General features: G+C 37.4%; 1 pseudogene; it reads left to right on the top strand.

Annotated features, from left to right (window-relative positions):
* Positions 1-2872, top strand: part of LOC119310321 — a 6408-nt pseudogene extending 3536 nt beyond the window's left edge.
* Positions 2873-7211: the final 4339 nt, after the last annotated feature.

Below are 7211 nucleotides of genomic sequence, written 5' to 3'. Positions count from 1 at the left end.
CGTGGAGATGTTATGAGCAGCGGCCGGACCAAACATTGATGCAGCACCGACAGCGATGTTGCTTTCCAGTATGGTTGCCCACCTGGCGCTTCAGCTCCAGGGAGCTAGAGGTCCTGCAGATGGTTGTTGCGTGCCAACAGAGCCATCCTGCAGCACGTGCACCAGCCACGGGAGCACGTTGAGCGACATGAGACTATTTGGTGAGACGGTGAACACGAGGTTGCGCAGCGCCCGCAGCAACAAGCCATCAACGTTCCGTGGGCTGTTGTTGTTCGACGTGAAATTTCGCAAGCACTCCGACGCGTAGCGCTTACTCCATGGAACCGAGCATGATGTCGTGGTCCTAGCAAACATCTAGCCGCATGCACGGCGACGAACCTCAACACACATGACGAGGAGAAAAGAAGACAAGCCACAAGTGAGAAGGAGAAGTCTACCACGGGGGTCTTGGCAAAATATTGCCTATGTGGCGTGAGTCAACAGGACACGTGGACTAGTCAACCGCGGATAGGATGGACCCGCTGTGGACGACTTACACACATATAGGACGTTTTCAAATTTTTAGGGCCTACTTGGCACACCTCAAATACTTCTAGGACCGCGGGTGTATTTTACTCTATTAGAAATCAGCATTCCTTTCCTGGAAAAAAGGTAGTGTAAGTTTGGTTCAAGACATCACATATACACTTTCTTCGTCCAGTATGTAACAGGTTGCTCGTCCGAGTGCAGTCCGTACTATTCCCCTGTGAATGACACATGTGATGGTGCCGGCTGTTGTCAAGCTGATGTCCCGAAAAACGTACCGGATTATTATGGCTATTTCAACAACAACACGGCAGAAACATGGACAGACGGCAGTCCTTGCATCTACGTGGTACTGGTGGATAAGGCGGCCTTCAGTTTCAAAACTAGCTATATGTCAAATCCAGACTGTTGGAAGAGACGTACAAAGGTGGAGTTCCTGTTGTGCTGAACTGGCGAATAGAAGCGTCGAATTGCGAGCAAGCTAAGAAGAACACGACTTCATATGCATGTGTTAACAGCAACAGTATATGTGTGGATTCCACCACCATGAAACAAGGTTACCGCTGCAATTGCTCCAATGGGTACAAAGGCAACCCATACATCACGAACGGATGCCAAGGTGACTTCCCTTTTGCTGCCTTGTATACATTTGACATGAACTCTCGTGTACCTTAATTGATTTACGAGTCACCTGTACGAACAGCTTGGCAACTCTAACTGAAAACAATTGTTTTGTTTCCAGATATTGACGAGTGCCTTGAAAATGCTAATATCTGCGGCTCTGGAATCTGCGAGAACATGTTAGGGCATTACACCTGCTCATGTCACGGACGGCAAGATTGGACGGATGGCACTTGTCAATCCCGTTTTCCGGTGATGCCTGTTGTAGGTGAGTTCTCCTCTTTGTGAGCACAATATACACATGCTGCATATGAACGATTAATTGGACATCTGTAGGACACCTACGAACTTTATATCATGATAGTCCACCGGTAGTATGTTGTTCAACAACAACCAGTGTTTAGCAAACTTTATCTTAGCCTACCAAACTCATCTAACAGTACTTTTCTTTCTCCTCAAACAAAGTACTTTAAGTTGTCACTGCCCAAAGAAATTACATTAAAATTGAACAGATGCATTATAGCTCTACGTGGATGGATAATGCAGGTGCAACTGTTGGACTAGTCGTCTTTGTGATTGCTATAGCCTGCGCATGCATGATCCAAGAGAGAAGAAAGCTACACAAGATGAAGCGGGAGACTTTCGGCAGCACGGTGGTCTGATATTATTTGATGAGATGAGGTCAAAGCAAGGTATTACATTCAAAATCTTCACGGAAGAAGAACTGCAGCAAGCCACAAACAAGTTCAGCGAACAACAAGTACTAGGTCAAGGGGGCTATGGGACCGTGTACAAGGGACTTCTCAAGGGCGACGTGGAAGTAGCTGACAAGAGATGCAAGACGGTTGATGAGCAACAGAAGAAAGAATTCGGAAAAGAGATGTTAATCCTGTCCCAGGTCAACCATAGAAACATTGTGAAGCTCCTCGGGTGTTGCCTCGAAGTGGAAGTCCCTATGCTGGTATACGAGTTCGTCCCAAACGGCACCCTCTTCCAGCTCATACACGGTACCCATGGCATGTGTATCCCCTTGTCTACTCGCTTGGGAATCGCCCACGAGTCCGCGGACGCGCTCGCCTACCTTCACTCATCGACTTCGACGCCGATCCTCCACGGGGATGTCAAGTCCTCCAACATTCTTCTTGACACGGACCACCAAGCTAAAGTGTCTGACTTTGGCGCCTCCATCCTGGCACCAACTGATAAGTCACAATTCATCACACTTGTACATGGAACATGCGGGTACCTTGACCCGGAGTACATGCAAACCAACCTGCTGACGGACAAGAGCGACGTGTACAGCTTTGGGGAAGTTTTGTTGGAACTACTCACGGCCAAATTGCCATTTAATTTCAATCCGGATGTCCCTGCCCACGAGAAGAGCCTATCGATGATGTTTATGTATGCCATGAAGGAGAATAAGCTCGACCAGATCTTGGATATTGAGATCAAGGATGGGGATAACACAGAGATTATTGAAGAGATCGCGGAGCTAGCGGTGCGATGCTTAGAGATGTGTGGTGACAATAGGCCATCCATGAAGGAAGTTGCGGAGAAGCTTGATAGTCTGAGGAAGGTGATGCAACATCCATGGGTACAGCGGAACCCTGAAGAGACGGAATGCCTACTTGGGGAGGCCTCATCGATGGCCAGCTCGACAATAACTAGTGTTGAATATTTCAGCATCGAGAAGAAAGTTGTTAACGATCTGCAGTCTGGTCGTTAAGTAATCACACTACTGCTTTGATTTGTTTATTTTGCATTCCACGGCAAGAAATCAGTTGCATCAAAAAATTAAATAAATAGCCTATTGTTGTAGCTACCTTTGTGTTAATGTTTATTTTGCCAATTATATATGTATGAATTTCGGTGTTTATATGGTTATGTATCTTCTGAAAAAATGCAGATATATGTGAGTTATTATTTCGTAAATTTTGAATAGTTCGCTTTTTAAATTTGATTTAGTGTGGTAAATGCTTGACACGTCCTCTAAATCTTTGTATTTTATTACCATTCTTCCGCCAAAAAAAAGCTATGATTAGTCAAGAGTATGGTATCATGCATAACCTAATTCAGGCTACTGGACTTCTACATGAGCCTTTTTACTTTTCGGCCCGGAAGACACAGCTGCGGCTATGTCTCGCTTCTAGCAAGACAAGCCATCCGCTTGCCTGAAATGACATGGTAATGGGCCGGCTCAGTAGCGATGTTCGCTCGATCATTTTTCGTTCGTTCACTCGATTTCGTTTTCTGTACTTTTTACATTTTCAAAAAAAAAACTAAATTACACATATTTTAAGAAAATTACTTAAGTTTGAAAAAAATGATTGTGCAATGTTAAAAAATGTTGACACATTTTGAAAAAATGTTTCAACACTTATTTGGGAAAAAAATAACTAATATTCGAGCAACAATGTTCAAAAACATGTGTTTAAAAAAAATTAATCATATATTTGAAAAATGTAAAATGTATACAAGATAAATGTTTCAGTTGTATATGAAAAATGTCGACCTAGCATTAAAAACATGTTAATCTTATATTTTGAAAATGTTAATCAAGCATTTGAAAAATTCACACATTCCCACAAGTTCCCAAAAAAATAAATTTGTATCAAATTGGAGCTAATAACCAATCCCAACATGGAAGTATTGAAAAAACTTATATAAACAAAAAATCTCAAATATCCTTCATCGTGAGACATATAACCATCACTATAAATAAGAACTAGGATTCCTACAGTTGTAATTAGTATTAACATAATAGAAGTAAGTGGGTCAATCAAGTATCCAAATTCTAAAGAAAAATCATTACTGACGGTCCAAGACAATAGATATTGATAGATCGAACTTCCATTTATTTGTTGAATAGACAGTTGAACTGAGAATACCATAGCTATACTTAAGAGTAAAATACTAGGAAAAGCCCATATGCGACGAAGATTTTTTGTTGCTGTCGGAATAAGAATAAGGCCAAATCCCATTGACATAATAACTGGAAGTGGGAGAAAAAGGATTACCCATGCATATTGATATGTATGTTCCATAAGAAAAGAAATTGCAATTTTTATTTCAATTTTTACTTCAATTTTTCTATAAAATTGTTTCCGATTCACCAAACCAATTCTTATCTCTTTTTGAAAAAATAAATAAAAAGAATAAGAAAAAATACTGAAATTCTTAATTTTTCAAAAATTTATCTCATTGAAATAATTAAAAATTAAGAATGGGTTTAGTTGGTTAAATTCAAAAAGTTAATAAAATAACTAGGTAACGAAGTTATTTTATTACCTAAATAAAGATATTTATAAAAATAAAAAAAGTTGAATCATTTTACTTTCTATTCATAATTCATTTTTATATTTCTTTAAAACAAAGATGAAACAGCTCTCTTGTTCCATAATTAACTGATTGAGTGAATTCCAATGAAAACCTATGTTTATAAGAAATTATCGAATAGTCCTTACTTCATATAGAACTAAAATCCTAATGACTATAAATTACCTAAGTTTTAGAATGTCTTGTTTAAGAGACTCAATATTTTTTGTTTTGATTGGAATTCCTTTCCTTTATGGAATACCATTCTGAACTTAAATAACTATTTTCATTTTCCCTTCTTTTTATCCCCCCGTCTTATCTTATATGGGGGATAGGCTTCCATACCATATATCTATATATGGAGTATACTTGATATATAAATAGATATAAATAGATTTAAATGAGAAACCCTTCTATATATTCTATATTATTAAAAAACAAGTATAAAATATATAAAGAAAAAATGTTAAAAAATTCTTGTTGTCTTATCCGCATTAGACAAAATGAAGTAAAAAATAATTCAAAATTTAAGTATCTTTCAGTATCTAAGTATAAATACTAATAAAAAGAAGAAGGAAGGATTGATTTGCAGCAATAGATGTTTTTCACATACAACTAGAAAAATTAATTTCCTTTTTGAATGCAGTTCCAAAAAAACGTACTTCAATGTCAAAAAAGCGTATTCGTAAAAATATTTGGAAGAAAAAGACTTATTTTTCCATAGTACAATCTTATTCTTTAGTAAAATCAAGATCATTTTCGAGCGGTAATGAGCATCCAAAACCAAAGGGTTTTTCTGGGCAACAAACAGATAATAAGATTTTTGAATAATATGAATTGACTTATCAAAAAAGAATTCCAATTATTTAATAATTTTGATTCTTCTTTGAATGTACTTTTATGTGTCAAATTACTCGGTACAATATTCTTAGAACAAAAAAAAACCTCTTATATATACAAGAATTTTTTTTTGTTTGGTATACTGTGTGCTAAGTATTCTTTTCCTATCAATAAACTTTTCATATTTTTCATAATAGAATCCTTATATTTTATTATGAAAATTATGAAAAGTGGAGTATTCTTACAATAGGACTTACAACTTCTACCTATCTTCTCTAAAATCATAAGGTTAGTAAATCTTATTAATAAGAGCATAAAGACTTTCATTCTAGAAATTTTGAAAAAAAATCAAAAAAGCCTTTTCTATTTATCCATTTTAATTTCATCATTAAATAGAAACCCTTTTTGGATATTTTTTTCATTGTATTGAACGAATTTTCAAAATGTAAATGAGAAATTAATTAGAAAAAAATTAGCTCTATAATTGCAAGTTAGAAAAAAGAAGTTCCAACTCTTTCAAGCAGTGTTTGTGTTTCTATTGGGCAAAGCAAGAGTTTATTGTAAAAAAAAAGGAAACGATACTACCAAACGAAGTCTATTTTAATGAAAACTCTAATGTTCCTAAATCTTATGGACTTTCCCAATATCGATGATTCCCAAGATAATAGCTATTATTCTTTTAAGTTACCTATTATTTGAAGTTAGCCGCCATGGTGAAATTGGTAGACACGCTGCTCTTAGGAAGCAGTGCTCAAGCATCTCGGTTTGAATCCGAGTGGCGGCATTCTTGAAAAAGAATACAATAGATTAGAAATCAATTCGAAATTTACAATTTCGTAATGGGACCTTCCCCTTATGCTATTTGCAACTTTAGAACATATACTGAAGGAAATATGCCCTAGAGGCAATAATAAAGTTATTATTTATTTCCTTATTTCATGATAAATGTTTATTATTCATGCTAGAATTGTATTAACCGGAAACATAATACATGTGTGAATACATAGACAAACATAGTGTCACTAGTATGCCTCTACTTGACTAGCTCGTGAATCAAAGATGGTTAAGTTTCCTAGCCATGGACAAAAGAGTTGTCATTTGATTAACGGGATCACATCATTAGGAGAATGATGTGATTGACTTGACCCATTCCGTTAGCTTAGCACTTGATCGTTTAGTATGTTGCTATTGCTTTCTTCATGACTTATACAAAGTTCCTCCAACTATGAGATTGTGCAACTCCCGTTTACCGGAGGAACACTTTGTGTGCTACTAAACTTCACAACGTAATTGGGTGATTATAAAGGTGCTCTACAGGTGTCTCCAAAGGTACATGTTGAGTTGGCATAATTCGAGATTAGGTTTTGTCACTCCGATTGTCGGAGAGGTATCTCTGGGCCCTCTCGGTAATACTCATCACCTAAGCCTTGCAAGCATTGTAACTAATGAGTTAGTTATGAGATGATGTATTATGGAACGAGTAAAGAGACTTGCCGGTAACGAGATTGAACTAGGTATTGGATACCGATGATCGAATCTCGAGCAAGTAACATACCGATGACAAAGGGAACAGCGTATGTTGTTATGCGGTTTGACCGATAAAGATCTTCGTAGAATATGTGGGAACCAATATGAACATCCAGGTTCCGCTATTGGTTATTGACCGAGAATAGTTCTAGGTCATGTCTACATAGTTCTCGAACCCGTAGGGTCCGCACGCTTAACGTTACGATGATAGTTTTATTATGAGTTTATAAGTTTTGATGTACTGAAGGTTGTTCGGAGTCCCGGATGTGATCACGAACATGACGAGGAGTCTCGAAATGGTCGAGACATAAAGATTGATATATTGGATGACTATATTCGGACACCGGAAGTGTTCTGGGTGTTTTCGGAGAAAAATCGGAGTA

The sequence above is a fragment of the Triticum dicoccoides genome, chromosome 5B (genome assembly GCF_002162155.2).
Source record: "Triticum dicoccoides isolate Atlit2015 ecotype Zavitan chromosome 5B, WEW_v2.0, whole genome shotgun sequence".
Lineage (NCBI taxonomy): Eukaryota > Viridiplantae > Streptophyta > Magnoliopsida > Poales > Poaceae > Triticum > Triticum dicoccoides.
This window is presented reverse-complemented; position numbering and strand designations above follow the sequence as displayed.